General features: G+C 50.5%; 29 non-coding genes across 29 annotated transcripts; all 29 read right to left on the bottom strand.

The window, feature by feature from the left end:
* Positions 1–56: 56 nt before the first annotated feature.
* Trnas-uga lies at positions 57–138 on the bottom strand. The gene has a single exon. It is a non-coding gene; the product is annotated as a tRNA-Ser (tRNA).
* A 127-nt stretch (positions 139–265) lies between these two features.
* Positions 266–339, bottom strand: Trnae-uuc. Its single transcript has one exon. It is a non-coding gene; the product is annotated as a tRNA-Glu (tRNA).
* Positions 340–835: 496 nt separating this feature from the next.
* Trnas-cga lies at positions 836–917 on the bottom strand. The gene has a single exon. It is a non-coding gene; the product is annotated as a tRNA-Ser (tRNA).
* A 751-nt stretch (positions 918–1,668) lies between these two features.
* On the bottom strand, positions 1,669–1,741 carry Trnaf-gaa. The gene has a single exon. It is a non-coding gene; the product is annotated as a tRNA-Phe (tRNA).
* A 601-nt stretch (positions 1,742–2,342) lies between these two features.
* On the bottom strand, positions 2,343–2,424 carry Trnas-uga. The gene has a single exon. It is a non-coding gene; the product is annotated as a tRNA-Ser (tRNA).
* A 695-nt stretch (positions 2,425–3,119) lies between these two features.
* Positions 3,120–3,201, bottom strand: Trnas-cga. Its single transcript has one exon. It is a non-coding gene; the product is annotated as a tRNA-Ser (tRNA).
* Positions 3,202–3,337: 136 nt separating this feature from the next.
* Trnak-uuu lies at positions 3,338–3,410 on the bottom strand. The gene has a single exon. It is a non-coding gene; the product is annotated as a tRNA-Lys (tRNA).
* A 540-nt stretch (positions 3,411–3,950) lies between these two features.
* Trnaf-gaa lies at positions 3,951–4,023 on the bottom strand. The gene has a single exon. It is a non-coding gene; the product is annotated as a tRNA-Phe (tRNA).
* Positions 4,024–4,623: 600 nt separating this feature from the next.
* Trnas-uga lies at positions 4,624–4,705 on the bottom strand. The gene has a single exon. It is a non-coding gene; the product is annotated as a tRNA-Ser (tRNA).
* A 694-nt stretch (positions 4,706–5,399) lies between these two features.
* On the bottom strand, positions 5,400–5,481 carry Trnas-cga. Its single transcript has one exon. It is a non-coding gene; the product is annotated as a tRNA-Ser (tRNA).
* Positions 5,482–5,619: 138 nt separating this feature from the next.
* Trnak-uuu lies at positions 5,620–5,693 on the bottom strand. Its single transcript has one exon. It is a non-coding gene; the product is annotated as a tRNA-Lys (tRNA).
* A 537-nt stretch (positions 5,694–6,230) lies between these two features.
* On the bottom strand, positions 6,231–6,303 carry Trnaf-gaa. Its single transcript has one exon. It is a non-coding gene; the product is annotated as a tRNA-Phe (tRNA).
* A 601-nt stretch (positions 6,304–6,904) lies between these two features.
* Trnas-uga lies at positions 6,905–6,986 on the bottom strand. Its single transcript has one exon. It is a non-coding gene; the product is annotated as a tRNA-Ser (tRNA).
* Positions 6,987–7,679: 693 nt separating this feature from the next.
* Trnas-cga lies at positions 7,680–7,761 on the bottom strand. The gene has a single exon. It is a non-coding gene; the product is annotated as a tRNA-Ser (tRNA).
* A 138-nt stretch (positions 7,762–7,899) lies between these two features.
* On the bottom strand, positions 7,900–7,972 carry Trnak-uuu. Its single transcript has one exon. It is a non-coding gene; the product is annotated as a tRNA-Lys (tRNA).
* Positions 7,973–8,511: 539 nt separating this feature from the next.
* On the bottom strand, positions 8,512–8,584 carry Trnaf-gaa. Its single transcript has one exon. It is a non-coding gene; the product is annotated as a tRNA-Phe (tRNA).
* A 599-nt stretch (positions 8,585–9,183) lies between these two features.
* Trnas-uga lies at positions 9,184–9,265 on the bottom strand. Its single transcript has one exon. It is a non-coding gene; the product is annotated as a tRNA-Ser (tRNA).
* Positions 9,266–9,958: 693 nt separating this feature from the next.
* Positions 9,959–10,040, bottom strand: Trnas-cga. Its single transcript has one exon. It is a non-coding gene; the product is annotated as a tRNA-Ser (tRNA).
* A 138-nt stretch (positions 10,041–10,178) lies between these two features.
* Trnak-uuu lies at positions 10,179–10,251 on the bottom strand. The gene has a single exon. It is a non-coding gene; the product is annotated as a tRNA-Lys (tRNA).
* Positions 10,252–10,790: 539 nt separating this feature from the next.
* On the bottom strand, positions 10,791–10,863 carry Trnaf-gaa. Its single transcript has one exon. It is a non-coding gene; the product is annotated as a tRNA-Phe (tRNA).
* A 599-nt stretch (positions 10,864–11,462) lies between these two features.
* Trnas-uga lies at positions 11,463–11,544 on the bottom strand. Its single transcript has one exon. It is a non-coding gene; the product is annotated as a tRNA-Ser (tRNA).
* A 693-nt stretch (positions 11,545–12,237) lies between these two features.
* On the bottom strand, positions 12,238–12,319 carry Trnas-cga. Its single transcript has one exon. It is a non-coding gene; the product is annotated as a tRNA-Ser (tRNA).
* A 138-nt stretch (positions 12,320–12,457) lies between these two features.
* On the bottom strand, positions 12,458–12,530 carry Trnak-uuu. Its single transcript has one exon. It is a non-coding gene; the product is annotated as a tRNA-Lys (tRNA).
* Positions 12,531–13,069: 539 nt separating this feature from the next.
* On the bottom strand, positions 13,070–13,142 carry Trnaf-gaa. Its single transcript has one exon. It is a non-coding gene; the product is annotated as a tRNA-Phe (tRNA).
* Positions 13,143–13,741: 599 nt separating this feature from the next.
* Positions 13,742–13,823, bottom strand: Trnas-uga. The gene has a single exon. It is a non-coding gene; the product is annotated as a tRNA-Ser (tRNA).
* A 693-nt stretch (positions 13,824–14,516) lies between these two features.
* Positions 14,517–14,598, bottom strand: Trnas-cga. Its single transcript has one exon. It is a non-coding gene; the product is annotated as a tRNA-Ser (tRNA).
* A 138-nt stretch (positions 14,599–14,736) lies between these two features.
* Trnak-uuu lies at positions 14,737–14,809 on the bottom strand. The gene has a single exon. It is a non-coding gene; the product is annotated as a tRNA-Lys (tRNA).
* A 539-nt stretch (positions 14,810–15,348) lies between these two features.
* Positions 15,349–15,421, bottom strand: Trnaf-gaa. The gene has a single exon. It is a non-coding gene; the product is annotated as a tRNA-Phe (tRNA).
* A 599-nt stretch (positions 15,422–16,020) lies between these two features.
* Positions 16,021–16,102, bottom strand: Trnas-uga. The gene has a single exon. It is a non-coding gene; the product is annotated as a tRNA-Ser (tRNA).
* Positions 16,103–16,220: the final 118 nt, after the last annotated feature.

The raw sequence follows: 16,220 nt of genomic DNA on the forward strand, positions 1-16,220 counted from the left end.
TGACGCAACTGCTAGGATGCACCTGAACGTCCATCTTTTGAGAGAGAGAAAATTTTCGCAGTCGGCAGGACTCGAACCTACGCTCCCAGAGGGAATCTGATTTCAAGTCAGACGCCTTAACCACTCGGCCACGACTGCCGGTGGCAGAAGCGACTCCCGACAAGTGAAACCGCCATCTTTAGAAGCAATCTGATGGCAGAAAGCGGCGTGGCCTCACTCTTTCCTGTAGGGTTTCCATTAGCCGTTACGAAAGTGTATTAATTTTCGCCCAGACGGGGACTTGAACCCAGGACCCTTTGGTTGAAAACCTAACGCTCTTACCGACTCAGCTATGCGGGCCCACGCACGAGCATTATCGTACAGCTGCGTGGTGAGCGAGTGATTCGCATGTTGTAATTACTGGCTTATGGCTCCAATGGCGACTTCACCGACTTCCCACTGACGCACCGCTGACGCTAGTTTTCTGTCGTCTTAAAACGATGGACATACCTCCAAGCAGCTGCGAGATCTTAAGAAAAGAAACGCTGCACCACTGCCTTCGCCGCACTCGAATGATTCAATTGCGATTCTTAAAAAGAATTGAATGTTCGCTCTGTCCAACACTTTCGAGCACATCTGTGTACTCACGATCTCAGCGACGGCTTTCTGCAGTCCCAGCGTCAGTGCGAGGTTGAACCGATGGCCACAGTAAGCAGCGGTCGTCGCGAAACTCAGTAGTCTTAAACGGAAACTTTCGTCTTGTTGAGAATGGCGTCACTGGTTTGCACCCGCATGCGCCCACGCATGTCACATGTGTGCGAAAATTTTTGCTCCCTCTCCTTTACGCAAACTCGCACGCAGCCGGTAGGATTCGAACCTACGCTCCCAGAGGGAATCTGATTTCGAGTCAGACGCCTTAACCACTCGGCCACGACTGCCGGTAGCGCGGCGTTGTCCCGACACATGCAAATGCTACCGTTTGAAGCACTGTGGTGTCAGAAAACGGCGTAGCTGCATTATTTTCCGTAGCGTTTCCACCGCTACCAGACGAATCGCTACCAAGTTTTAAAATTTCCGCCCGGACAGGGACTTGAACCCTGGACCCTTAGGTTAAAAGGCCTAATGCTCTACCGACTGAGCTATCCGGGCTCGCACGACGCTGTGAAACCTCCCACGATGCACAACGATACATTGACTCATGTCCTTTACTGTTGTGCAATCGTTGCATGGGGCCGTTACTAATAAAACGTCGCCTAAATGCTGTCTGCAAACTTATCGCGCTAAGCTCGTAACACACTATCGAAGACTGCTGGCACACGATGCAACAACAAATTGCACCAGTTGTTACGTCTCATACGTTGGAGCAGAGAATTGACGTGTTTTGTCGACACTCACTGGGCAATTGGAAAATTCGCAAGCATTTCGAATGCAATGTTTCCCACGTTTTCGCTCATTTCACGGTTCCGTTGAAGACGTTCTTCACCACCTGACACAGAAAAAGGAACGCAGTCGGTAGGGCTTTTTTGATTCTTTTGCTTCAAAGGGAGTTAGTTTTCTAGTGGAGTTCGTCTTATGGCATGCACTAGACAACCAGAACTGCTACAGCAGAGAGTCATTTTTGTTGTCAGCTGTAGTTGCATTATCACCAACGCAGAGCAATTCCATTGGCGTCGCATCAAAACGAATACCTGCCGAAACCCGGGATCGAACCAGGGACCTTTAGATCTTCAGTCTCACGCTCTCCCAACTGAGCTATTTCGGCTGACATTGAACGTTGCTGTTTGCATGTGTTCGTTCAGCTCTGCCTCGTTGCCAATTTCACAGTCACCTTCGTCTGATAAGACACAGGGACGCTGAAAGGCGAGCAGCCGATGCAGTGAAGTCCCACACACATTTCTTCTGCTTCCATCATCGTAACAAGCAAACATGTCGACTCGACTCGTGTAATATTCACTTCGCTGACTTCACGTGACGCCGCGCTGACGCTAGAAAACCCGTGCTATGTCGATGCCAGGGGCAACTCGTGTGCAGAGAACGAGACACAAGAAGGAGTGAGCCTCTCCACCGTATTAGAGGGCAGTATCTAGCAGATACACACGGTAAAACATTCGACTTGCGTTAGCTCGTAAATTGCTACACGTCATCGTCTGCAAGCTAAAAAGGACACATCCGCACTGCCCAGTGAGGCGACACTTGTACTAACACCCGTGGGCGGCTGTGAGACGAGGAGATGAGCTGCGGCTTCTGGGGCGCGACTGTAACGCTGCGCCCTGGATCAAATAACTGGTGACCCATGTGTTTAGTAGTGACGCAACTGCTAGGATGCACCTGAACGGTCCATCTTTTGAGAGAGAGAAAATTTTCGCAGTCGGCAGGACTCGAACCTACGCTCCCAGAGGGAATCTGATTTCAAGTCAGACGCCTTAACCACTCGGCCACGACTGCCGGTGGCAGAAGCGACTCCCGACAAGTGAAACCGCCATCTTTAGAAGCAATCTGATGCAGAAAGCGGCGTGGCCTCACTCTTTCCTGTAGGGTTTCCATTAGCCGTTACGAAAGTGTATTAATTTTCGCCCAGACGGGGACTTGAACCCAGGACCCTTTGGTTGAAAACCTAACGCTCTACCGACTCAGCTATGCGGGCCCACGCACGAGCATTATCGTACAGCTGCGTGGTGAGCGAGTGATTCGCATGTTGTAATTACTGGCTTATGGCTCCAATGGCGACTTCAACCGACTTCCACTGACGCACCGCTGACGCTAGTTTTCTGTCGTCTTAAAACGATGGACATACCTCCAAGCAGCTGCGAGATCTTAAGAAAAGAAAACGCTGCACCACTGCCTTCGCCGCACTCGAATGATTCAATTGCGATTCTTAAAAAGAATTGAATGTTCGCTCTGTCCAACACTTTCGAGCACATCTGTGTACTCACGATCTCAGCGACGGCTTTCTGCAGTCCCAGCGTCAGTGCGAGGTGAACCGATGGCCACAGTAAGCAGCGGTCGTCGCGAAACTCAGTAGTCTTAAACGGAAACTTTCGTCTTGTTGAGAATGGCGTCACTGGTTTGCACCCGCATTCGCCCACGCATGTCACATGTGTGCGAAAATTTTTGCTCCTCTCGTTTACGCAAAATCTGCACGCAGCCGGTAGGATTCGAACCTACGCTCCCAGAGGGAATCTGATTTCGAGTCAGACGCCTTAACCACTCGGCCACGACTGCCGGTAGCGCGGCGGTCCCGACACATGCAAATGCTACCGTTTGAAGCACTGTGGTGTCAGAAAACGGCGTAGCTGCATTATTTTCCGTAGCGTTTCCACCGCTACCAGACGAATCGCTACCAAAGTTTTAAAATTTCCGCCCGGACAGGGACTTGAACCCTGGACCCTTAGGTTAAAAGCCTAATGCTCTACCGACTGAGCTATCCGGGCTCGCACGACGCTGTGAAACCTCCCACGATGCACAACGATACATTGACTCATGTCCTTTACTGTTGTGCAATCGTTGCATGGGGCCGTTACTAATAAAACGTCGCCTAAATGCTGTCTGCAAACTTATCGCGCTAAGCTCGTAACACACTATCGAAGACTGCTGGCACACGATGCAACAACAAATTGCACCAGTTGTTACGTCTCATACGTTGGAGCAGAGAATTGACGTGTTTTGTCGACACTCACTGGGCAATTGGAAAATTCGCAAGCATTTCGAATGCAATGTTTCCCACGTTTTCGCTCATTTCACGGTTCCGTTGAAGACGTTCTTCACCACCTGACACAGAAAAAGGAACGCAGTCGGTAGGGCTTTTTTGATTCTTTTGCTTCAAAGGGAGTTAGTTTTCTAGTGAGTTCGTCTTATGGCATGCACTAGACAACCAGAACTGCTACAGCAGAGAGTCATTTTTGTTGTCAGCTGTAGTTGCATTATCACCAACCGCAGAGCAATTCCATTGGCGTCGCATCAAAACGAATACCTGCCGAAACCCGGGATCGAACAGGGACCTTTAGATCTTCAGTCTCACGCTCTCCCCAACTGAGCTATTTCGGCTGACATTGAACGTTGCTGTTTGCATGTGTTCGTTCAGCTCTGCCTCGTTGCCAATTTCACAGTCACCTTCGTCTGATAAGACACAGGGACGCTGAAAGGCGAGCAGCCGATGCAGTGAAGTCCCACACACATTTCTTCTGCTTCCATCATCGTAACAAGCAAACATGTCGACTCGACTCGTGTAATATTCACTTCGCTGACTTCACGTGACGCCGCGCTGACGCTAGAAAACCCGTGCTATGTCGATGCCAGGGGCAACTCGTGTGCAGAGAACGAGACACAAGAAGGAGTGAGCCTCTCCACCGTATGAGAGGCAGTATCTAGCAGATACACACGGTAAAACATTCGACTTGCGTTAGCTCGTAAATTGCTACACGTCATCGTCTGCAAGCTAAAAAGGACACATCCGCACTGCCCAGTGAGGCGACACTTGTACTAACACCCGGTGGGCGGCTGTGAGGACGAGGAGATGAGCTGCGGCTTCTGGGCGCGACTGTAACGCTGCGCCCTGGATCAAATAACTGGTGACCCATGTGTTTAGTAGTGACGCAACTGCTAGGATGCACCTGAACGTCCATCTTTTGAGAGAGAGAAAATTTTCGCAGTCGGCAGGACTCGAACCTACGCTCCCAGAGGGAATCTGATTTCAAGTCAGACGCCTTAACCACTCGGCCACGACTGCCGGTGGCAGAAGCGACTCCCGACAAGTGAAACCGCCATCTTTAGAAGCAATCTGATGGCAGAAAGCGGCGTGGCCTCACTCTTTCCTGTAGGGTTTCCATTAGCCGTTACGAAAGTGTATTAATTTTCGCCCAGACGGGGACTTGAACCCAGGACCCTTTGGTTGAAAACCTAACGCTCTACCGACTCAGCTATGCGGGCCCACGCACGAGCATTATCGTACAGCTGCGTGGTGAGCGAGTGATTCGCATGTTGTAATTACTGGCTTATGGCTCCAATGGCGACTTCACCGACTTCCCACTGACGCACCGCTGACGCTAGTTTTCTGTCGTCTTAAAACGATGGACATACCTCCAAGCAGCTGCGAGATCTTAAGAAAAGAAACGCTGCACCACTGCCTTCGCCGCACTCGAATGATTCAATTGCGATTCTTAAAAAGAATTGAATGTTCGCTCTGTCCAACACTTTCGAGCACATCTGTGTACTCACGATCTCAGCGACGGCTTTCTGCAGTCCCAGCGTCAGTGCGAGGTGAACCGATGGCCACAGTAAGCAGCGGTCGTCGCGAAACTCAGTAGTCTTAAACGGAAACTTTCGTCTTGTTGAGAATGGCGTCACTGGTTTGCACCCCGCATTCGCCCACGCATGTCACATGTGTGCGAAAATTTTTGCTCCTCTCTTTACGCAAAATCGCACGCAGCCGGTAGGATTCGAACCTACGCTCCCAGAGGGAATCTGATTTCGAGTCAGACGCCTTAACCACTCGGCCACGACTGCCGGTAGCGCGGCGTTGTCCCGACACATGCAAATGCTACCGTTTGAAGCACTGTGGTGTCAGAAAACGGCGTAGCTGCATTATTTTCCGTAGCGTTTCCACCGCTACCAGACGAATCGCTACCAAAGTTTTAAAATTTCCGCCCGGACAGGGACTTGAACCCTGGACCCTTAGGTTAAAAGCCTAATGCTCTACCGACGTGAGCTATCCGGGCTCGCACGACGCTGTGAAACCTCCCACGATGCACAACGATACATTGACTCATGTCCTTTACTGTTGTGCAATCGTTGCATGGGGCCGTTACTAATAAAACGTCGCCTAAATGCTGTCTGCAAACTTATCGCGCTAAGCTCGTAACACACTATCGAAGACTGCTGGCACACGATGCAACAACAAATTGCACCAGTTGTACGTCTCATACGTTGGAGCAGAGAATTGACGTGTTTTGTCGACACTCACTGGGCAATTGGAAATTCGCAAGCATTTCGAATGCAATGTTTCCCACGTTTTCGCTCATTTCACGGTTCCGTTGAAGACGTTCTTCACCACCTGACACAGAAAAAGGAACGCAGTCGGTAGGGCTTTTTTGATTCTTTTGCTTCAAAGGGAGTTAGTTTTCTAGTGAGTTCGTCTTATGGCATGCACTAGACAACCAGAACTGCTACAGCAGAGAGTCATTTTTGTTGTCAGCTGTAGTTGCATTATCACCAACGCAGAGCAATTCCATTGGCGTCGCATCAAAACGAATACCTGCCGAAACCCGGGATCGAACCAGGGACCTTTAGATCTTCAGTCTCACGCTCTCCCAACTGAGCTATTTCGGTCTGACATTGAACGTTGCTGTTTGCATGTGTTCGTTCAGCTCTGCCTCGTTGCCAATTTCACAGTCACCTTCGTCTGATAAGACACAGGGACGCTGAAAGGCGAGCAGCCGATGCAGTGAAGTCCCACACACATTTCTTCTGCTTCCATCATCGTAACAAGCAAAACATGTCGACTCGACTCGTGTAATATTCACTTCGCTGACTTCACGTGACGCCGCGCTGACGCTAGAAAACCCGTGCTATGTCGATGCCAGGGGCAACTCGTGTGCAGAGAACGAGACACAAGAAGGAGTGAGCCTCTCCACCGTATGAGAGGCAGTATCTAGCAGATACACACGGTAAAACATTCGACTTGCGTTAGCTCGTAAATTGCTACACGTCATCGTCTGCAAGCTAAAAAGGACACATCCGCACTGCCCAGTGAGGCGACACTTGTACTAACACCCGGTGGGCGGCTGTGAGACGAGGAGATGAGCTGCGGCTTCTGGGCGCGACTGTAACGCTGCGCCCTGGATCAAATAACTGGTGACCCATGTGTTTAGTAGTGACGCAACTGCTAGGATGCACCTGAACGTCCATCTTTTGAGAGAGAGAAAATTTTCGCAGTCGGCAGGACTCGAACCTACGCTCCCAGAGGGAATCTGATTTCAAGTCAGACGCCTTAACCACTCGGCCACGACTGCCGGTGGCAGAAGCGACTCCCGACAAGTGAAACCGCCATCTTTAGAAGCAATCTGATGGCAGAAAGCGGCGTGGCCTCACTCTTTCCTGTAGGGTTTCCATTAGCCGTTACGAAAGTGTATTAATTTTCGCCCAGACGGGGACTTGAACCCAGGACCCTTTGGTTGAAAACCTAACGCTCTACCGACTCAGCTATGCGGGCCCACGCACGAGCATTATCGTACAGCTGCGTGGTGAGCGAGTGATTCGCATGTTGTAATTACTGGCTTATGGCTCCAATGGCGACTTCACCGACTTCCCACTGACGCACCGCTGACGCTAGTTTTCTGTCGTCTTAAAACGATGGACATACCTCCAAGCAGCTGCGAGATCTTAAGAAAAGAAACGCTGCACCACTGCCTTCGCCGCACTCGAATGATTCAATTGCGATTCTTAAAAAGAATTGAATGTTCGCTCTGTCCAACACTTTCGAGCACATCTGTGTACTCACGATCTCAGCGACGGCTTTCTGCAGTCCCAGCGTCAGTGCGAGGTGAACCGATGGCCACAGTAAGCAGCGGTCGTCGCGAAACTCAGTAGTCTTAAACGGAAACTTTCGTCTTGTTGAGAATGGCGTCACTGGTTTGCACCCGCATTCGCCCACGCATGTCACATGTGTGCGAAAATTTTTGCTCCTCTCTTTACGCAAAATCGCACGCAGCCGGTAGGATTCGAACCTACGCTCCCAGAGGGAATCTGATTTCGAGTCAGACGCCTTAACCACTCGGCCACGACTGCCGGTAGCGCGGCGTTGTCCCGACACATGCAAATGCTACCGTTTGAAGCACTGTGGTGTCAGAAAACGGCGTAGCTGCATTATTTTCCGTAGCGTTTCCACCGCTACCAGACGAATCGCTACCAAAGTTTTAAAATTTCCGCCCGGACAGGGACTTGAACCCTGGACCCTTAGGTTAAAAGCCTAATGCTCTACCGACTGAGCTATCCGGGCTCGCACGACGCTGTGAAACCTCCCACGATGCACAACTATACATTGACTCATGTCCTTTACTGTTGTGCAATCGTTGCATGGGGCCGTTACTAATAAAACGTCGCCTAAATGCTGTCTGCAAACTTATCGCGCTAAGCTCGTAACACACTATCGAAGACTGCTGGCACACGATGCAACAACAAATTGCACCAGTTGTTACGTCTCATACGTTGGAGCAGAGAATTGACGTGTTTTGTCGACACTCACTGGGCAATTGGAAAATTCGCAAGCATTTCGAATGCAATGTTTCCCACGTTTTCGCTCATTTCACGGTTCCGTTGAAGACGTTCTTCACCACCTGACACAGAAAAAGGAACGCAGTCGGTAGGGCTTTTTTGATTCTTTTGCTTCAAAGGGAGTTAGTTTTCTAGTGAGTTCGTCTTATGGCATGCACTAGACAACCAGAACTGCTACAGCAGAGAGTCATTTTTGTTGTCAGCTGTAGTTGCATTATCACCAACGCAGAGCAATTCCATTGGCGTCGCATCAAAACGAATACCTGCCGAAACCCGGGATCGAACCAGGGACCTTTAGATCTTCAGTCTCACGCTCTCCCAACTGAGCTATTTCGGCTGACATTGAACGTTGCTGTTTGCATGTGTTCGTTCAGCTCTGCCTCGTTGCCAATTTCACAGTCACCTTCGTCTGATAAGACACAGGGACGCTGAAAGGCGAGCAGCCGATGCAGTGAAGTCCCACACACATTTCTTCTGCTTCCATCATCGTAACAAGCAAACATGTCGACTCGACTCGTGTAATATTCACTTCGCTGACTTCACGTGACGCCGCGCTGACGCTAGAAAACCCGTGCTATGTCGATGCCAGGGGCAACTCGTGTGCAGAGAACGAGACACAAGAAGGAGTGAGCCTCTCCACCGTATGAGAGGCAGTATCTAGCAGATACACACGGTAAAACATTCGACTTGCGTTAGCTCGTAAATTGCTACACGTCATCGTCTGCAAGCTAAAAAGGACACATCCGCACTGCCCAGTGAGGCGACACTTGTACTAACACCCGGTGGGCGGCTGTGAGACGAGGAGATGAGCTGCGGCTTCTGGGCGCGACTGTAACGCTGCGCCCTGGATCAAATAACTGGTGACCCATGTGTTTAGTAGTGACGCAACTGCTAGGATGCACCTGAACGTCCATCTTTTGAGAGAGAGAAAATTTTCGCAGTCGGCAGGACTCGAACCTACGCTCCCAGAGGGAATCTGATTTCAAGTCAGACGCCTTAACCACTCGGCCACGACTGCCGGTGGCAGAAGCGACTCCCGACAAGTGAAACCGCCATCTTTAGAAGCAATCTGATGGCAGAAAGCGGCGTGGCCTCACTCTTTCCTGTAGGGTTTCCATTAGCCGTTACGAAAGTGTATTAATTTTCGCCCAGACGGGGACTTGAACCCAGGACCCTTTGGTTGAAAACCTAACGCTCTACCGACTCAGCTATGCGGGCCCACGCACGAGCATTATCGTACAGCTGCGTGGTGAGCGAGTGATTCGCATGTTGTAATTACTGGCTTATGGCTCCAATGGCGACTTCACCGACTTCCCACTGACGCACCGCTGACGCTAGTTTTCTGTCGTCTTAAAACGATGGACATACCTCCAAGCAGCTGCGAGATCTTAAGAAAAGAAACGCTGCACCACTGCCTTCGCCGCACTCGAATGATTCAATTGCGATTCTTAAAAAGAATTGAATGTTCGCTCTGTCCAACACTTTCGAGCACATCTGTGTACTCACGATCTCAGCGACGGCTTTCTGCAGTCCCAGCGTCAGTGCGAGGTGAACCGATGGCCACAGTAAGCAGCGGTCGTCGCGAAACTCAGTAGTCTTAAACGGAAACTTTCGTCTTGTTGAGAATGGCGTCACTGGTTTGCACCCGCATTCGCCCACGCATGTCACATGTGTGCGAAAATTTTTGCTCCTCTCTTTACGCAAAATCGCACGCAGCCGGTAGGATTCGAACCTACGCTCCCAGAGGGAATCTGATTTCGAGTCAGACGCCTTAACCACTCGGCCACGACTGCCGGTAGCGCGGCGTTGTCCCGACACATGCAAATGCTACCGTTTGAAGCACTGTGGTGTCAGAAAACGGCGTAGCTGCATTATTTTCCGTAGCGTTTCCACCGCTACCAGACGAATCGCTACCAAAGTTTTAAAATTTCCGCCCGGACAGGGACTTGAACCCTGGACCCTTAGGTTAAAAGCCTAATGCTCTACCGACTGAGCTATCCGGGCTCGCACGACGCTGTGAAACCTCCCACGATGCACAACTATACATTGACTCATGTCCTTTACTGTTGTGCAATCGTTGCATGGGGCCGTTACTAATAAAACGTCGCCTAAATGCTGTCTGCAAACTTATCGCGCTAAGCTCGTAACACACTATCGAAGACTGCTGGCACACGATGCAACAACAAATTGCACCAGTTGTTACGTCTCATACGTTGGAGCAGAGAATTGACGTGTTTTGTCGACACTCACTGGGCAATTGGAAAATTCGCAAGCATTTCGAATGCAATGTTTCCCACGTTTTCGCTCATTTCACGGTTCCGTTGAAGACGTTCTTCACCACCTGACACAGAAAAAGGAACGCAGTCGGTAGGGCTTTTTTGATTCTTTTGCTTCAAAGGGAGTTAGTTTTCTAGTGAGTTCGTCTTATGGCATGCACTAGACAACCAGAACTGCTACAGCAGAGAGTCATTTTTGTTGTCAGCTGTAGTTGCATTATCACCAACGCAGAGCAATTCCATTGGCGTCGCATCAAAACGAATACCTGCCGAAACCCGGGATCGAACCAGGGACCTTTAGATCTTCAGTCTCACGCTCTCCCAACTGAGCTATTTCGGCTGACATTGAACGTTGCTGTTTGCATGTGTTCGTTCAGCTCTGCCTCGTTGCCAATTTCACAGTCACCTTCGTCTGATAAGACACAGGGACGCTGAAAGGCGAGCAGCCGATGCAGTGAAGTCCCACACACATTTCTTCTGCTTCCATCATCGTAACAAGCAAACATGTCGACTCGACTCGTGTAATATTCACTTCGCTGACTTCACGTGACGCCGCGCTGACGCTAGAAAACCCGTGCTATGTCGATGCCAGGGGCAACTCGTGTGCAGAGAACGAGACACAAGAAGGAGTGAGCCTCTCCACCGTATGAGAGGCAGTATCTAGCAGATACACACGGTAAAACATTCGACTTGCGTTAGCTCGTAAATTGCTACACGTCATCGTCTGCAAGCTAAAAAGGACACATCCGCACTGCCCAGTGAGGCGACACTTGTACTAACACCCGGTGGGCGGCTGTGAGACGAGGAGATGAGCTGCGGCTTCTGGGCGCGACTGTAACGCTGCGCCCTGGATCAAATAACTGGTGACCCATGTGTTTAGTAGTGACGCAACTGCTAGGATGCACCTGAACGTCCATCTTTTGAGAGAGAGAAAATTTTCGCAGTCGGCAGGACTCGAACCTACGCTCCCAGAGGGAATCTGATTTCAAGTCAGACGCCTTAACCACTCGGCCACGACTGCCGGTGGCAGAAGCGACTCCCGACAAGTGAAACCGCCATCTTTAGAAGCAATCTGATGGCAGAAAGCGGCGTGGCCTCACTCTTTCCTGTAGGGTTTCCATTAGCCGTTACGAAAGTGTATTAATTTTCGCCCAGACGGGGACTTGAACCCAGGACCCTTTGGTTGAAAACCTAACGCTCTACCGACTCAGCTATGCGGGCCCACGCACGAGCATTATCGTACAGCTGCGTGGTGAGCGAGTGATTCGCATGTTGTAATTACTGGCTTATGGCTCCAATGGCGACTTCACCGACTTCCCACTGACGCACCGCTGACGCTAGTTTTCTGTCGTCTTAAAACGATGGACATACCTCCAAGCAGCTGCGAGATCTTAAGAAAAGAAACGCTGCACCACTGCCTTCGCCGCACTCGAATGATTCAATTGCGATTCTTAAAAAGAATTGAATGTTCGCTCTGTCCAACACTTTCGAGCACATCTGTGTACTCACGATCTCAGCGACGGCTTTCTGCAGTCCCAGCGTCAGTGCGAGGTGAACCGATGGCCACAGTAAGCAGCGGTCGTCGCGAAACTCAGTAGTCTTAAACGGAAACTTTCGTCTTGTTGAGAATGGCGTCACTGGTTTGCACCCGCATTCGCCCACGCATGTCACATGTGTGCGAAAATTTTTGCTCCTCTCTTTACGCAAAATCGCACGCAGCCGGTAGGATTCGAACCTACGCTCCCAGAGGGAATCTGATTTCGAGTCAGACGCCTTAACCACTCGGCCACGACTGCCGGTAGCGCGGCGTTGTCCCGACACATGCAAATGCTACCGTTTGAAGCACTGTGGTGTCAGAAAACGGCGTAGCTGCATTATTTTCCGTAGCGTTTCCACCGCTACCAGACGAATCGCTACCAAAGTTTTAAAATTTCCGCCCGGACAGGGACTTGAACCCTGGACCCTTAGGTTAAAAGCCTAATGCTCTACCGACTGAGCTATCCGGGCTCGCACGACGCTGTGAAACCTCCCACGATGCACAACTATACATTGACTCATGTCCTTTACTGTTGTGCAATCGTTGCATGGGGCCGTTACTAATAAAACGTCGCCTAAATGCTGTCTGCAAACTTATCGCGCTAAGCTCGTAACACACTATCGAAGACTGCTGGCACACGATGCAACAACAAATTGCACCAGTTGTTACGTCTCATACGTTGGAGCAGAGAATTGACGTGTTTTGTCGACACTCACTGGGCAATTGGAAAATTCGCAAGCATTTCGAATGCAATGTTTCCCACGTTTTCGCTCATTTCACGGTTCCGTTGAAGACGTTCTTCACCACCTGACACAGAAAAAGGAACGCAGTCGGTAGGGCTTTTTTGATTCTTTTGCTTCAAAGGGAGTTAGTTTTCTAGTGAGTTCGTCTTATGGCATGCACTAGACAACCAGAACTGCTACAGCAGAGAGTCATTTTTGTTGTCAGCTGTAGTTGCATTATCACCAACGCAGAGCAATTCCATTGGCGTCGCATCAAAACGAATACCTGCCGAAACCCGGGATCGAACCAGGGACCTTTAGATCTTCAGTCTCACGCTCTCCCAACTGAGCTATTTCGGCTGACATTGAACGTTGCTGTTTGCATGTGTTCGTTCAGCTCTGCCTCGTTGCCAATTTCACAGTCACCTTCGTCTGATAAGACACAGGGACGCTGAAAGGCGAGCAGCCGATGCAGTGAAGTCCCACACACATTTCTTCTGCTTCCATCATCGTAACAAGCAAACATGTCGACTCGACTCGTGTAATATTCACTTCGCTGACTTCACGTGACGCCGCGCTGACGCTAGAAAACCCGTGCTATGTCGATGCCAGGGGCAACTCGTGTGCAGAGAACGAGACACAAGAAGGAGTGAGCCTCTCCACCGTATGAGAGGCAGTATCTAGCAGATACACACGGTAAAACATTCGACTTGCGTTAGCTCGTAAATTGCTACACGTCATCGTCTGCAAGCTAAAAAGGACACATCCGCACTGCCCAGTGAGGCGACACTTGTACTAACACCCGGTGGGCGGCTGTGAGACGAGGAGATGAGCTGCGGCTTCTGGGCGCGACTGTAACGCTGCGCCCTGGATCAAATAACTGGTGACCCATGTGTTTAGTAGTGACGCAACTGCTAGGATGCACCTGAACGTCCATCTTTTGAGAGAGAGAAAATTTTCGCAGTCGGCAGGACTCGAACCTACGCTCCCAGAGGGAATCTGATTTCAAGTCAGACGCCTTAACCACTCGGCCACGACTGCCGGTGGCAGAAGCGACTCCCGACAAGTGAAACCGCCATCTTTAGAAGCAATCTGATGGCAGAAAGCGGCGTGGCCTCACTCTTTCCTGTAGGGTTTCCATTAGCCGTTACGAAAGTGTATTAATTTTCGCCCAGACGGGGACTTGAACCCAGGACCCTTTGGTTGAAAACCTAACGCTCTACCGACTCAGCTATGCGGGCCCACGCACGAGCATTATCGTACAGCTGCGTGGTGAGCGAGTGATTCGCATGTTGTAATTACTGGCTTATGGCTCCAATGGCGACTTCACCGACTTCCCACTGACGCACCGCTGACGCTAGTTTTCTGTCGTCTTAAAACGATGGACATACCTCCAAGCAGCTGCGAGATCTTAAGAAAAGAAACGCTGCACCACTGCCTTCGCCGCACTCGAATGATTCAATTGCGATTCTTAAAAAGAATTGAATGTTCGCTCTGTCCAACACTTTCGAGCACATCTGTGTACTCACGATCTCAGCGACGGCTTTCTGCAGTCCCAGCGTCAGTGCGAGGTGAACCGATGGCCACAGTAAGCAGCGGTCGTCGCGAAACTCAGTAGTCTTAAACGGAAACTTTCGTCTTGTTGAGAATGGCGTCACTGGTTTGCACCCGCATTCGCCCACGCATGTCACATGTGTGCGAAAATTTTTGCTCCTCTCTTTACGCAAAATCGCACGCAGCCGGTAGGATTCGAACCTACGCTCCCAGAGGGAATCTGATTTCGAGTCAGACGCCTTAACCACTCGGCCACGACTGCCGGTAGCGCGGCGTTGTCCCGACACATGCAAATGCTACCGTTTGAAGCACTGTGGTGTCAGAAAACGGCGTAGCTGCATTATTTTCCGTAGCGTTTCCACCGCTACCAGACGAATCGCTACCAAAGTTTTAAAATTTCCGCCCGGACAGGGACTTGAACCCTGGACCCTTAGGTTAAAAGCCTAATGCTCTACCGACTGAGCTATCCGGGCTCGCACGACGCTGTGAAACCTCCCACGATGCACAACTATACATTGACTCATGTCCTTTACTGTTGTGCAATCGTTGCATGGGGCCGTTACTAATAAAACGTCGCCTAAATGCTGTCTGCAAACTTATCGCGCTAAGCTCGTAACACACTATCGAAGACTGCTGGCACACGATGCAACAACAAATTGCACCAGTTGTTACGTCTCATACGTTGGAGCAGAGAATTGACGTGTTTTGTCGACACTCACTGGGCAATTGGAAAATTCGCAAGCATTTCGAATGCAATGTTTCCCACGTTTTCGCTCATTTCACGGTTCCGTTGAAGACGTTCTTCACCACCTGACACAGAAAAAGGAACGCAGTCGGTAGGGCTTTTTTGATTCTTTTGCTTCAAAGGGAGTTAGTTTTCTAGTGAGTTCGTCTTATGGCATGCACTAGACAACCAGAACTGCTACAGCAGAGAGTCATTTTTGTTGTCAGCTGTAGTTGCATTATCACCAACGCAGAGCAATTCCATTGGCGTCGCATCAAAACGAATACCTGCCGAAACCCGGGATCGAACCAGGGACCTTTAGATCTTCAGTCTCACGCTCTCCCAACTGAGCTATTTCGGCTGACATTGAACGTTGCTGTTTGCATGTGTTCGTTCAGCTCTGCCTCGTTGCCAATTTCACAGTCACCTTCGTCTGATAAGACACAGGGACGCTGAAAGGCGAGCAGCCGATGCAGTGAAGTCCCACACACATTTCTTCTGCTTCCATCATCGTAACAAGCAAACATGTCGACTCGACTCGTGTAATATTCACTTCGCTGACTTCACGTGACGCCGCGCTGACGCTAGAAAACCCGTGCTATGTCGATGCCAGGGGCAACTCGTGTGCAGAGAACGAGACACAAGAAGGAGTGAGCCTCTCCACCGTATGAGAGGCAGTATCTAGCAGATACACACGGTAAAACATTCGACTTGCGTTAGCTCGTAAATTGCTACACGTCATCGTCTGCAAGCTAAAAAGGACACATCCGCACTGCCCAGTGAGGCGACACTTGTACTAACACCCGGTGGGCGGCTGTGAGACGAGGAGATGAGCTGCGGCTTCTGGGCGCGACTGTAACGCTGCGCCCTGGATCAAATAACTGGTGACCCATGTGTTTAGTAGTGACGCAACTGCTAGGATGCACCTGAACGTCCATCTTTTGAGAGAGAGAAAATTTTCGCAGTCGGCAGGACTCGAACCTACGCTCCCAGAGGGAATCTGATTTCAAGTCAGACGCCTTAACCACTCGGCCACGACTGCCGGTGGCAGAAGCGACTCCCGACAAGTGAAACCGCCATCTTTAGAAGCAATCTGATGGCAGAAAGCGGCGTGGCCTCACTCTTTCCTGTAGGGTTTCCATTAGCCGTTACGAAAGTGT

Source organism: Schistocerca piceifrons, unplaced genomic scaffold (genome assembly GCF_021461385.2).
Source record: "Schistocerca piceifrons isolate TAMUIC-IGC-003096 unplaced genomic scaffold, iqSchPice1.1 HiC_scaffold_456, whole genome shotgun sequence".
NCBI classification, from domain to species: domain Eukaryota; kingdom Metazoa; phylum Arthropoda; class Insecta; order Orthoptera; family Acrididae; genus Schistocerca; species Schistocerca piceifrons.